Here is a 15232-nt window from a genome sequence, read left to right as displayed (position 1 = left end):
CTTCTTGAAGGTAGTTTGGTTCCAGCACTTTAAAAAATGTGGTTCCATTGTCTTCTGACCCTCATGGTTTCTCACAAGCTATGTGCTGTAATTTTTACCTTTGTTCCTTTAGAAGAAGTGTGACTTTTTCTCTGAACACTTTTAATGTATTTTCTTTATCACTGGTTTTCAGCAGTTGAATTATGACAGGCTTAGGTGCAGTGTTCCTTAATTGCTTCTGCTTTGGGTTTGTCGATGCTTTGGGGTCATTGAGTGTACTGTTTTATACACATTTGGAAAAAATGAGCTACTTTTAAAATTTTCTTTTACTTTTCTATCACCCTGCTGCTTGTATGCTGATTATGCATACATTCATCTGCTTGATTTTTTTCCAGATCTTACTGAAGTCTATTTAACTTTTTTTCTGCCTTTATCGCCCCTCTGCTTCATTTTGGAGAATTCCCATTACTGTGTCTCAAGTTCATTGATCTTTTCTTTGGCAGTGACTATCAATTTTTTTTTATTTTAAATACTGTATTTTTATATCTATAACTTCCATTTTCATCTTTTTAAATTCCATTTCTCCTCTCATTATGTTCATGTTTCTTCTATTTTTCTGAACATATTGAATATATTTATAGGAGTTGTTTTAAGTTCCCTTGCATTCAAATTTCCTTATTTACATTATGAATCTGGTTCTATTAATTTGTTTTATTTTCTGATTGTTATCATAGTTGCTAGCTTTTTTGGATGCCAGTAATTTTTTTATTGGATGTTAGATATTGTAAATATGTATCATTGTATGCTGAATATTTTGTACTCATATAGTATGTTTCTTTGTTCTGGCCCACATTACCATACTATACCATACATTACTATACTTGGGAAACAGTTTATTTCAAGATTTGCTTTTAAAAAGTTTTGTTATGACTGGTCCAGAGCAGCATTTATGCTGAGACTAATTTAATCCTACTCTTAAGGCAATACCATTCTCAGAATTTGGCCCACTGCCTCACATATTAGCAGTTCTTTATGCTCTAGCTTGCAAAAACAGGCACTATTTCTAGCCCTCTATGAGCTCTAGAAATTAATCAGCCTACTGCTCCTGGAAATCCTTTCTTTGGTCTTATTTAACTTTATCTCACACTTATATAGGTCATTCTCAGCTACACACCCGAGAGTAGTCCTATACAGATCTCTAGATATATTTGTGTGGCCCCTTTATCTCTTGTACTCTGCCCTGAAAACTCTAGCTATCTTGGCCTCCCTAAACTACAATCTTCGTCTCAAGTTGGGAAATTTCTGGGTTTCAATTCTGTTCTATCTCCTTGTGCTACTACCTCAAAAGTGCCTCTCAGAGTAATCAGAGGTAGTCAGTGTACACCTTATAATCCTGTACTGCCTGTTGTTCAGTCTTGTATTCAATTTGTTTTTCTTTAATGTTGTCTAGGTTTCTAGTTATAAAAGCAAATTCCCATAGCAGTTAATCCCTCATGGGCAGATGTGGAGATCTCATACATTGTGAAAGGGATCATATTACACCTGCTGTCTTACAGATTGTTTTGTTTATCCACTTACTATAAAATTTTTCCTAAAACATTAAATGTTCTTCAGCAACTCAATTTTAAATGCTGTTGAGTAGTGTATGAGTTCATTTAATCAATACTCTATAGTTGTACATATAAGTCATTTCATTACCAAACACAATGTCATTGATATTTTGTATACCTTAAAAACAAAATTTTAAAATTAAAAAAATAAACTTTCACTGCCTCTAGTCAGAGTACAGAACTCGTTAAAAAAAGTCATAGAATCTTCATCAGAGGGTTGTTTACGAAAACCTAGATTATTTGACTGGCTTGATCAAGAGATTAGGAACAGAGACATTTAATACACAGTTGCAAAAATGCCTCTGAAGTTGGAATTTTATCTCCTAGCCTCCTTTGATCAGAATCTTGAGCAAAGAGAGTATACTTCTGTCTTTCATGCTGTAAGAAAGAGAGAGATACATAGAAACTGTATGATTAGTTAATTTTCAAATTTATCTTCTAAGGCAGGCCCTTGTATTATAATTAATTTAGTTCAATTTTCTTCATCTTCCTCATCTTCAACTACTGTAAGTTAGAAAAATTGTGAAGGATCATTTTAAAACAGTGATCTTGGTGGTACTCCTGATAGTGCATCCCTAGAACTAAAAATATCGTAAGTCTATATTCTCTATACATGTAATTTATGCATAAATGTTAAGCATTATTATATCCATACAGTATGTTTGTCATCACCTACATACATAAGAAAAATAAATTTTGAAGGATGAAAAGCATACAGAAATAGAATTCTAATATTTTCTCCTCAAAATTCATAATAGATCATCTTTCCTTCTCTACAATGTGTGTTTACCCACCTTGGAGACCCTTTTTCCTCAAATATAAAATAGAAAAAAATAAATGAAGACCAGGATAGGTAACTGACTTCTTAAGTTGACATATGACAATTCAATAAAGCACAAGCTATTATTCAGATTTTATATATAAGGAACCTGAGGTTGAGATGGGCTAGAAACACCTAAAATTGTATTTAAAGTAAACAGGAGAGTTCGGTATAAATACAAGTCTCCTCATTCTGATTCAATTAACTTGCCTTTGCACAACTGTGTCCCCACTCTTTGAAAAATGATACTTCGCGCCTGATATATAAGGACAATGTATCCAATTAGCCTACTACCATTAACTAAAAAAATCCTTCAAGATAGGCCAGGCTCAGTGGCTCATGCCTGTAATCCCAGCACTTTGGGAGGCTGAAGCAGCAGGTCATGAGGCCAAGAGATTGAGACCATCCTGGCCAGTATGGTGAAATCTTGTCTCTACTAAAAATACAAAAATTAGCTGGGTATGGTGGTGCATGCCTGTAGTCCCAGCTACTCGGGAGGCTGAGGCAGAATCACTTGAACCAGGCAAGCAGAGGTTGCAGTGAACTGAGATTGCGCCACTACACTCCAGCCTGGCAACAGAGCAAGACTCCAACTCAAAAAAAAAAAAAAAAAAAAAATCCTCAAGATATGATTAAAATCTTCATTTGCAAAACAAATCACAAAAGATATTTTATTAAATTAATACAATTTAATGATGATATTAGTAATCATATTATAAAATACAGGAGATGACATTTAATCCCATGTTTCTACATCATTTGCTTTTCATTCTTTCTCTTATTTCAGGTATGGGAAGAAGTGAGGTCAGTGGGAATTAACTTTTCATTTCCAATTAATGAGGTGAGACTTTTGGAGAAAAGTAGGCCTAAAAAATGGCATGGAAATGGGCTAGAAGGAGGGAGGCAGAGCACTTAGAGAATAAAGGAATCTTTGGGGGAAGTCCCAAATCCCAGCTGTTATCCACCAAGTAATCACATACAGCAGAGAGTGAAAGAGTGGACCAGATTCAGTCACTGACCTGCAGATGAAATTCTCCATTTTCCATTATCAACTCAGCCAGAAATTTACTCCCCCTGGAGCCATATTTAGCCAACTTGCTATCTCCCTCCACCCTGTCTGGTTCATAAACACAGATATAGGCATGGAGGTGAACAGACCCAAGCATTCTCTTCCCAAAGGGCAAACTATTTTTGTACCACATCAAGCGGAGTGCAGGGACCAGAAATGGTTGTTGCAAATAAAATAACAATATTAAATCCTGTTTGCAGTCCTGAGAGTGATGGGTAAAAGGAGATAAGAAGAGAAGATGAAGAATCAGAACTGAAAATCTTCAGCCCACTGGCTATAGTAAAGTAAATACGTTTTAGAGAGGTGCAGCTTGGTATTGGAGAAAGAATATAGGTTTGACAGTGGAAAGAACTGTGTTTATGCTCCCCATTTTACCGTCTTCTGTGGCTATGCTTATAGCACAGCACCTCTACATTACTGGCCTCAGTGAGATGACATTTCACATGGGAATGCAATTTTTGATGCTACCATAGAGTCGTTCTGGATATTAATGTGAGAGTAAACATGAGAGTGTTTATTTAGTGTTTATTATTTGCCTTCTACTCATTCTGTAGTGTCATGACTAAGTGACTCTTCCCTTCCACTCTCAACGACTTTTATGTATGTGACTGTTCCTCTTCCCGAATCTGTTCAAAGAGCTTGTCTTAGCCACATTACAAAAAGTAAAATGAAATAGATGAAATTAATTATAGTCGCATTCTATTAAGTCCCATATATCAAAAATACATCACTACAACATATCACCGATATAAAAGTATTATAGACATTTAACATTCCTTTCCACACTCTGTCTGCAATACAAGTTGTGTGTTTCACATATACAGCATATCTCAATTCAGACTTACTACATTTCAATTGTTCAACAGCCACGTGGGGCTAGGTGCTGCCACTTCTAAGAGCTGGTCCAAGAGGAGACAGCTTTCTCCATTTCTGTGGATGGGTTACTTTCCTAAGGTTACTCTTGGCTGGCAAAAACCATGTCAGTGGCCTGGGGAATACTCTGTAATACCAGCTCAGTTTTAGAGTTTTAATCAGTTTAACCATTTTATTTCTGATACTTGAGATTCAAACATCAGATTGAAATTGGGATGGAATAGATTTTAGAATCTACCTTTGAACATCATTTTAACTCTAATTCCTGATTCAGTGTCCCACAAATACTTCTCTGGGTTGTTCAGATAAATAAAGCTGAGAAGAGAGTGGGCCAGACCAGATTAAAACCCCAGTGCCTTTCTTTTTCCATCAGCAATGTTTAAGAGTTAGAATGCCATTGGATTCCAAAAGATTCAGTTTGTGCAGCATGAATGCAGAGACTCTTGCTCAGTCTACCATATCCTAAATTTGGCAAGCTCACTAAAGCATGGAGGATTATTCAGTTTAAATTGAAGGAGAATGGTGATGATTGTTAAAAAATAATGTCAACCACAACAAAAATCAAAAACAAAAATAAAACAGAGACCCTTCATTTACTAATAAAATAACATTGTATTCCAAGTCTTTAGACTAGACCAAAGATCTAGAACCAGACAGTCCCAACTGAATCTGTTAATCCTGAAATTTTAAGGCAATTATGTGGAAAGGTTTTCTTGTATTTCTAAAAGCACAGAAGCCCCAGGAGGGGTTTAGTTTCCCCTACATTTTGGTAGAGGCCTGTGTGAGAGGTCTAGACCTATGACCATTTATTAGGCAGTTGAGTCCCACTGGTCTTATCTAAGATAGACGGCACCTTCCCAGGAGACAGATGTTTGTTCAATGAATTTTGGGCATGGTTAAATAGGCTCATAACTTGAGAGGTATTTGTTTGCAGAAAAGAAATGCAGTTTGCATTCCACAAGAGACCTAGAGAGCAGCAGAATATCAACACAGCTCTCCAGGAGTATATTCAACCAGGTGTAAGCTAGCAATGAACAGGCATAACTATTCTGACTTGGAAATAATGCATGCGGCCAGCACTTGAAAACGGGTTGGAAAAAAACATCTCTCTACCTTTTCCCAGCTCACAAGCTGTGTTTTTGTGAGAACAGTAAGAGGAGCAAGGAACCAGGTCTGATCTTAGTTCATTGATCATGGAATTTTGCAGCAAGTCTTGTCTATGGAATATCAATGGGAAATGAAGGATCTCTTGCTCAGGAAACCCCCTGACTTTGAAGAGCAAGTGGGATCTCTGTTGTCCCACCCTGGATAACTTATTAAGGGCTTGGGAAAACAGTCAGAGAGAAAGTACTTGTTGGGGCTTTTTCTAGCTCCTAGGTGCATTTCTGCTACCAGTTTTTTTTTTGTTGTTGTTTGTAGAGTGAACTTTTTTTTTTTAAAGTGCCTCCTTGACTTTCTTTATATAGTATATGATAAAAATCACTGGTATGGTGTATGATAAAAATTACAACATTGTATATAATAGGGGAATGTTTTCCATCGTTTGAGTAGTTTCAGCAAGCAGAAAGTATATTCTGGTTGCTCACTATATGTTACAGTTTGCTAATATCTCTGCCTGTAGAAACAAAGAGATAAAAAAATTAGATTAGGTATTTGTGAGCTTAGGTGTGTTGATTTTTTTTTCATTTCTTCACTCAGCAGACATTGACTGAATCCATACCCCATGATAATAATGCCTTAGGTTCTAGGTTTCCATCCTAAATGTACCACATATAAACCATGAGGTCTAGGGCACTTTCTGAACCTTTATCTCCTTGACAATGAGATAATACACCATCTGTTTGGTCATACACTGGATGAAGAATTAAGTGTGTCAGATGCTATGCCAAGCAGTAATATTTTAAATCCTTACTCAGTTCTCTAAGCTAAGTATTATTGGGCCAATTTTACATATGAGGCCGATTTTACATATACAACTTGGAGAAGTGAAATAACCTAGACCAACTGAATAATGGCAGAGGAGGGATTTAAATCCAAGTTCATCTGGCTTCAAAGATTATGCTTTTATTTACAGTTTTCAGTTTTCATAAATATGAAAGTCTTCTAACCACACTGAACTATTTTGTAATGTTTTGTTACGATATAGCTAATTTCATGTACCAACTCCGCATATCTCTATAGACTCTTAGGAGCTTTGTGATTGCTTTTACCCATCAGCTTTTAGAAGGTGGGGGATAACCTGGCAGGACAGAAAGTGGATCATTGTGCTTCTTAGGTGCAGTGCATCAGATAGATCAACATTTCAGCTGGGATTTTGTTGCTTTAGCTGAGACCTGAGCAGCAGAGTTGGTGCTGGATTGGGTCCTGAATCTATACCTCGTGGGTGTAATAGACCAGGTAGCAATGCTGCAATTAGGTCCTAAGTACACACGAGAGCTCATGGAGTCACCAGTCGTCAGAGATGAAAGGTACTTTCAAGATGCTTTCACTAAATTTTCTCAAAACAGAGGCCTACAGAGATTAAACAGCTTTCTTAGGTCTATATGAGAGTTCTCCAGAGAAACAGAGCTAATAGAATAGCTAGAGCTATTATTGATAGATAGATGGATAGATAGATATTATAAAGAATTGGCTCATGTGATTATGGAAGCTAAGAAGTCCCAAGATTCTGTAGAATAATTTGACAAACTGGGCTGAAAATGTAGCTGCAGTCTGAGTCTAAAGGCTGAGAACTAGGAGAGCTAATGTTTCAGTTCAAGTCTGAAGGCAGGAAGAAGTCAATGTTTCAGTTGTAAAGCAGTCAGGCAGGAGGAATTATTTCCTGCTAAGAAAAGACGGAGAGAAAGGGTCAGCCTTTTAGTTCTATTTTGGCATTCAACAGATTAGGTGAGGGTATACATATTAGGGACAGCAATCTATTTTATTCAGTCTAATGATTTTAGTATAATCTTGTTCAAAATATTCTTATAGAAATACCCAGAGTAATATTTGAGCAAAGATCTGGGCACCCCACAGCCCAGTCAAGTTGATGCGTAAAACTAGCCATCATGGAGTCACACTATTGAATAGGGGAAAAAGCCATGAAGAGAACACAAGCCTTTGGATTGCATTTTTGGATTATTTTCTTTTACACACTGATTTCATAGATTCCATGATGTGTTGATTAAAAATAGCCATTTGTGTACATTAACAAAACCAATTGATCTCTAAATGGAGGAGCTGGAAAATGGCATATACAGATTACTGCTAAGTGTTTTACTGGTATTTTCAAAGATAGGTACCTGAAGTATGCTCTGTAGTTTACTTGATCCAAGGAAAAGAGGTAGTTAAAAAACATTTTAAGCATTCCCTTCCTAATCACTTTCACTTTCTCCTGTTATTTGTGATGCTTTTGAAATTACACATGTAAAGCTAAAAAAAAAAGAATCATTTTTTCACTATCTTTGCTAATGTTTAATAACATCATTAAAACATTTCAAGATTAACTGTGACCATTGAATTGTAAAATGTGTAAGGTTCAGCAGTATTTAAGAATCTTTCTGATAAAGTGTTCTGGGATTCTGAAACAACCTTGAAAAAGATGTAAGAAAAATATTATCTCCATGTTGAAGATGAAGATACTGGTTTAAGATGTTGCTGAGGATCACCCAACTAGTGTTGAAGGTGACTGTCCCAAGCTTCACCTAATGTTTTTAAGGTGAAAATTTAAAAGAACATATTTAAAATGTCAAATTATTTGTTTATATCTTTGCCTAGGAGCAACTAATGGAAAAATTTGATTAGGGTCAAAGAGGCTGGTGATGTGGACATTTGTTGTGTGACATTGACGTAGATATGTATAGCACTTACCTGTTTTTCATATTTCTGGTAATATCACCCCACTTTTTTTCAGAAGAGTTATTTTTTTTTCTTAGTTATTCTGGTTGAGATAATGTTGAGATATTCCCTGGGTTTGAAGTGTGAGAGGAATATAAGGGGCAATCATTGATGGGAACACAACATTATCGCAGCCAGTAGGACACAATCGTAATATTTCGTTTGGGACTCTAGGGAGCAGTTAAGATTGGCATTTGATCTATGCATGGAGAAAGTCGGCCTGAGGAGCAAGCCAACCCAGAGAAAGAAAGAGCCAAGAGAGGCAGGATGTGTCCTGGCAGGATGTGACATGAAGACAAACCTGAAGAATGTTCTACCTTTTGACTTTTCAGTTACATCAACCAAGAAATGCCTTTTTTCTTCTTTTTTTTTGCTTCATTCAGTTTCATAAGAGTTTTCTGTCATTTACAGGCAAGAGAGTGCTAATTGATATAACGAGTCTGATTACTCCCTCTCAAAATCTGTCTGAAGTTGCTGTAGCCCCCTGGAGTGTGTAGTGATCCTGCAAGATTATTAGCATGGAAAAGTATACGGCTTGGTTGTATCATGGTCTGATTATTTTTTATTGATTGATTGATTTTTTTTTTAGATGGAGTCTCACTCTGTTGCCCAGGTTGGAGTGTAGTGGTGTGATCTCGGCTCACTGTAACCTCTGCCTCCCAGTTTCAAGTGATTCTCCTGCCTCAGCCTCCCAAGTAGCTGGGGCTACAGGTGTGCACCACCACACGCAGCTACTTTTTGTATTTTTAGTAGAGACAGGGTTTCATCATATTGGTCAAGCTTGTCTTGAACTCCTGACCTCATGATTCACCCATCTTGGCCTCCCAAAGTGCTGGGATTACAGGCGTGAGCCACTATACCTGGCCGGTCTGATTATTTAATAGTGTCATTATCAGCAAGATCTAATACAAACAAATGTCCTAGCACAGAAGAACAATGACTAAATTCATTAACCATGGCTTTGTTTACCCTCTCATTGTTAAATCAAACAGACATTTTTGGTATACCTGTCCCTAGTAAAGCTTTCAGTGACCACATATTAACAAAAGAGGATTTTATAGCTACAAGGTCTGAATTGCATATGTATTTCACACAAGCAGCAGCAGGGTCTCAGGCTCTGTACATAATTTTCTTTGCTGACATCTGTAATAAAACACAGATTATGATACAGGATATGCAGCACTTGACCTTCAACATAGAAAGGTAAAGATATTCTTAATTTGGAATTTAGATAATTCTTTCTATTTCATCTTGCTGTTGGACAGACATGCTTTTATCTCTAAAATCTACAAAAGGCTTTCAACCATCTTGTGTAGAGATTGAAACTTAGGTTTCATCTCCTTTGCCATATCTAATTGATTGGTAGTTTTTGCTTGAGGATTTTGTTTCGGGTTTTGCAAGGGAGAGTTCCATGATGGATTAGTAAGGGCCCAGGCAAGAGGTGGACAAGAGGTAGTACTAGGGAGAAACCAAGAGATTTTGAAAACTGACGAACATGTGATAGTTTGAAACAAAGACTAACCAGCTAAATTCAAGCTAATTAAAATAGAAGTAAATTAAAACAATGATAAAAATATATACTTGTTTTAAAATAACATCCCAACCATACCTCCTCAAAATAGTGAACCTGAAAATGAAACTGTAAAGAAAATGTGTTTATATGCCAGTGTGGTGTCACTTAGCACTCAAATAGAAGCAACTGCAGTCTCTGTGTTACCCAGGATAGTTTGAGAAAGTGCAAACTAGCTGAGCACAGAAGAGCACAACAATTAACACAGACTACAGGGTTTTTGTGTTTGTTTGTTTGTTTGTTTTGTTTTGTTTTGTTTTGTTTTAATGAAGCCGCAAGCATTCTGCTTCTGTGCTTTTTATCTTTTATTTGTTTAATTTTTTTGAGATGGAGTTTTGTTCTTTTTGCCCAGGCTGGAGTGCAATGGTGTGATCTTGGCTCACTGCAACCTTCGCCTCCCGGGTTCAAGGAATTCTCCTGTCTCAGCCTCCCGAGTAGCTGGTATTACAGGCATCTGCCACCATGCCCAGCTAATTTTCTATTATTAGTAGAGATGGGGTTTTTCCATGTTGGTCAGGCTGGTCTTGAACTCCCACCCTCAGGTGATTCGCCTGCCTTGGTCTCCCAAAGTGCTAGGATTACAGGCGTGAGCCACCACACCTAGCCCTGTGCCTTTTTTGTTTGTTTGTTTGTTTGTTTTGATACAGTCTTGCTCTGTTACCCAAGCTGGAGTGCAGTTTAATTTATTAAACTAAATACTATTTGTGAAGAATTTACCAAACTTTCTGGAACATTATAAGCATGAAAAATGCAAATAAAACAATGAAAACCAAAAGCACTACTACTAGTGTCATTTTGTATAACCCTTGATCAATAGTGGTAACTTGGTTAGAGTTTGTTGTGTGTGGGGTATTCATGGTATGGAAGTGGCATATGCATTTGGGGTATTGGGAAACTTTCACATTCAAAAAACAGTCAAAAACTCTCTACCCTGTGTCATCCCTTTTGCTTTAAAGGCATCTAATGAGAATTACTAAGAAATCATAGTAACATGCATTGACCTGTGAGCCCAACGATCTATATTTATACCTCAGTCTGATACTTACCAATTCTTTTCTTACTGGGGATGATAATCATATCTACCTCTTGGGATGTTTTGTGGTGATTATATGAATTAATACACAGAAAAAAAGTTTGAGAAATGCCTGACCTGATGTAAGTACTCAATAAATACTGTTATTAATAATCATATAGCTCCTTTTGGGAGCCAAGCATGGCTCCCACTGAATGAGGCTGTCAGGCTCCACACTAAATGCTTATCTCATTTAATCATTACAACAACCTTTTTAGTGTAAGTATTACTTCCTAATGAGATTATATGCTCCAAAAGAGAGTAACCTATTCATTGCCATTAGACTAGATATTTGGTTCAGAGAAGATGCTCAAAACATAAGTTCTGGGTAAACTGTTGGTTCCTCATTTGCCAAATAAGGACACTGAGACTCGGACACTGAGAATGGTGCATGTGAGGTTCCTGGTAAGGTTTACTGTGTATCTTCCCAAAATGTGTGATGACAGGTTTGGGCTCAAACTTATTTGACTCCAAAGTCTATTTTTCATATTCACTAAGCTCACTGACTTGAAAATAATTAGTGTATATTTGCACCTCAAAAAATGATGTCGCTGGATCAGAAGACCATTTTACTGGGAGCAAGCTGTGGGGGCAAAGGAAACTCATTTTCACATCCCCACCCCCAATAATTCTGTTTATCCAGATGGAATGTACTGCATCAACAGGATAAGGCTTTATATAGAAAATAAGTTGCTGGATGGAATAGCTTTGCAAGTCGGGTGGGAGGGTGTTTTTTCCCTCTCTAGTTTGGAAAGTGTTTATGAATAGACATGAGATGGATTATCAGGGATTGTGATGTATTATGGGAATCCCCAGATAGTTTAGCACCAGCAGGTATTGCCACCAGAGAAAGTGATATTGGAATTAAAAGGGAAGACTGTAGAGACATTTTGATAAAACTACTTTATTTATAGAGTATATTAGTTTTCTATTGCTATGCAACAAATTCCCACACATTTAATAGCTTAAAATATACATATTTATTGTCTCACTGCTTCTGTAGATGTCCAGAAGTGGAGTGACTGGATACTTCACTCATGATCTCATCAGACTGAAATTAAGGGGTCCTCTAGGGCTGTGGTTGTCATTTGGGGCTTGGTGTTCTCTTCTAAGTTCATTGGCTGTTGGCAGAATTTCTTTTCTTGTGGTCATTCTTGCTAGCTGTCAGCAGGGACACTTGTCACCATCTAGAAGCCACTCATGGATCCTTGCTATATATCTTCCATAGGCAGTTTACGAGCTGAGTGTTTGCTTCCTTTCCTGGAGCACATCTCTCAGACTTCCTTTTTTATAGCCAGTGAAAACATGCTTTTCAAAGCTAACATGGTTTAGTTGCCCCATCCAATATAATAATCCCTCTTTTGTCATATAATATAATGTAATCACAAGAGTGATATCTCATTATATACACAGATTCTACCCACACTCAAAGTAGAAGGAATTCTACATGGCCAGGGGGCATTAGGTATCATCTTAGAATTCTGCCTATCACATAGGTTAAGAATACATAGTCCGGAGGGACAAATAGACTTGACTTGTGTAGGGCACAGGGCTTACTAGGGGTAGAATTGAATTAATAGCAATTCACTTGGCTCCAATTTCATTTCTCTACTTTTGGTCTCTCTAAATCAAATGTTTCAAAGTTCTGTATCTAAAACTCCATCACTCTGATTTATAATGCTCTAAGATACATTTGGTGGCAAGTGACAGAAACCCAAACCAAATTGGTTAAAGTAGAAAGGAAAGCAATCAGTTTATAGGGTTAAGTATGTGTTTAAAGACTTCAGAAACCTCTGGATCCATTCCATGTTTCCTTCCTTCCCAGTCGTACTTCTTCATTGTGGTGGCCAAGGTCATTTTCAGAACTCCAGGTTTGAATCCTACCAGCTAAATATGCCCATTATCACTATTTTGTTTTCAGGAGTACTTTTTAATAATGGGTCCAGCAAACGTTCTGGAGCTGACTCTCCTGGACCAGTGTGCATCAATCTCCATGCCTATACCAATCATGGTGACCACTGGGATAGAACACCCCGACTAGCCAACCTTGGTCATGTGCCCTAGAGCCAGGGGACAGGATCAGCACCTCTAGAACAAAATGAAGTCAGAAACTTAGAAAAGTGGTTTCCAAAAGGAAAACAAAGGTGCTGATAGCAGAAGAGGGAAATGGACGTGAGATAGGCACATGCTAAAAATAACCTATGTAGGGCTCCCCCTCGTGGAGTGTGGCAGAGCTTGAGAGAAGGGGTAGGAGCTGCCTGTTAGAGGAAGGAGTTAGGAGGGAATGAGTTGAAGTGGAATAGATTGATCATTAAGCCACCTAAAGCAGTGTTTAACACAGAAATAAAGAGAGAAGCAGTACACCAGCCTTGATGAGTTTGAATACCTGGTTCAAGCTGTGGATCCATCATTACAAAGGGTTATCCTTCTATGAGTCATTCTATGTCCCCAAGTCTCTATTTCATTTCTATAAAGTTGGGCTACGTGGTGTGCCTACCTCATCTTCCCATCATCACAAAAAGTGAGATTGCTAAAACAAAATAAAACAAAACAAAAACGAAACAAACACAAAAAACAACAAACAAGGAAGATACTATCTGAGATTTCAAGAGAACTTGCATATACTGAATTATTAATTCAAGTAGAATATTGAAGGAATTTGCAATAGGGATGTTCCTTGAGCTTCAGCAAACAGGATAATATTTTTTCAACACCTTTCCTAAAACCTTTTTTTGGAAGTTGTATGTCACCAGGGCAAAGGCCTGAGCAAGCGCAGGCTTAATGAAGCTAGAACTTTAGCAACATGGAAAGGAGAGGGAGGAGAGAGAGAGAAAGCTAGAAAGCTGGGGGGTATGTCTAATAAAATCATTTTGCATGCTCTCGTGTCCAAACACACCCATTTTCACAGCTGGGAGAGCCTGATGGGAGACTATGAAGGGTCCAAATCCTGGTCAAGTAGTGAGTAGGTAGAAGCATGCCTCCAGATATTTGGTATGTTTGCTGAAGAACCAGAGCCGATAGCTGGGAATACCAAGAGCAATGTTCCAATATGCAAATAGTCATCATGAAAGAAAGTGAAGAATGCCACAGAGTCAGAGGAGAATGGATAAGTTAAAGACTGAAGGCTTGAGAAAGAACTTCTGTTTATTGAATAAATTTGTATTGGGCTTTTCCCATGTAAAGGGCTAGGTAGCTTAGCGGCCACATTTGGCTTCTATAGCAGGGTGGCCTCAGTTCGAATTTTGGTTCTGATATATGATAGTGGGCAAATTGTTCAGCCTCCCTGTGCCTCAGCTTTCTTCATCTGAATATGGAGGTAATAATCATAATGACTATATGGACATCACAGGGGTGTTAAAAGGATTTGATGAATTAACATTTGTGAAGCACATAGAGCAGTTCCTGGGACATAGGGCATAGTTAACACAAATACACTGTGTCTTCATGTACCAAGTTCTCACCATGAAAATATCTTCTATGTCTTTGAGTTTTAGTTCTAGCTGGGGTAACATATATAAAACAAATAATGTCAGTGATAATTGTTGAATTACAAGGATGATACATGTTGTGACAGAGAAATTCAGGATTGTAAGAGAAATGAGAGCCTTGTTCTGGGGGTCAGGGGAGTGACATTTACACAGATACTCAAAGGGTAAGTAGGACTTGGCTAGGAGTGGAAAGCAAGCACAAAAGCCTAGAGGCAGAAAGGAACTTGGTAAACTCTAGTGATTGGAAGAGAGCCAGTGTGACTGGAGTGGAGAGAAGGGACATGATATTAGAAGGAAAGTTAAGGTCAGATCATGCACAGCTTTGTACACTTCATGTAAAAATGTGTTTTATCCTAACTGAAGTGGTCAAGGATAAAGCATACTAAACGTTTAAGGAAGGGTAAGATTTGATCATGCAGAAATGATGCAGAAATGATGGGAGAAAAAGATCTGAGAATAAAGGGACCAGCATGCACAGAGAAAAGGAAGCTGGGAGTGAAGAACAAGTGAGCAGTTCATTTTTGCTAGCATAGAAGGTACAGGGTGATAACTAGGTATAAATAAGTTTGAAAAAAAAAAAAAAAAACAGGACCAGATGATGGAAGGCAATAAATTCTGGGTAAAATGGTTCTGACTTTGGTATACAGTTAAAAGTCTACCAGATTTTAGATAAGTAGAATGACGGATGACAACTGTGTTCTAAGTACATTGCCCAAACAGAGTTGTTATGGGTTGAGAAGAAGAAAAGAAAGATAGAGAGAGAGGGAGAAAAGGATGGAGAGAGATAGAGAGAGAGACAGAGTGAGAGAGAGAGAGAGACATTGAGAGAGAGAGAGAGAGAGAGAGAGAGAGAGAGAGAGAGAGAGAGAGAGAGA

The sequence above is a fragment of the Rhinopithecus bieti genome, unplaced genomic scaffold (assembly GCF_001698545.2).
Source record: "Rhinopithecus bieti isolate Rb0 unplaced genomic scaffold, ASM169854v2 scaffold_19276, whole genome shotgun sequence".
In the NCBI taxonomy this organism is placed as follows: domain Eukaryota; kingdom Metazoa; phylum Chordata; class Mammalia; order Primates; family Cercopithecidae; genus Rhinopithecus; species Rhinopithecus bieti.
Note: the sequence above shows the minus strand (reverse complement) of the source record.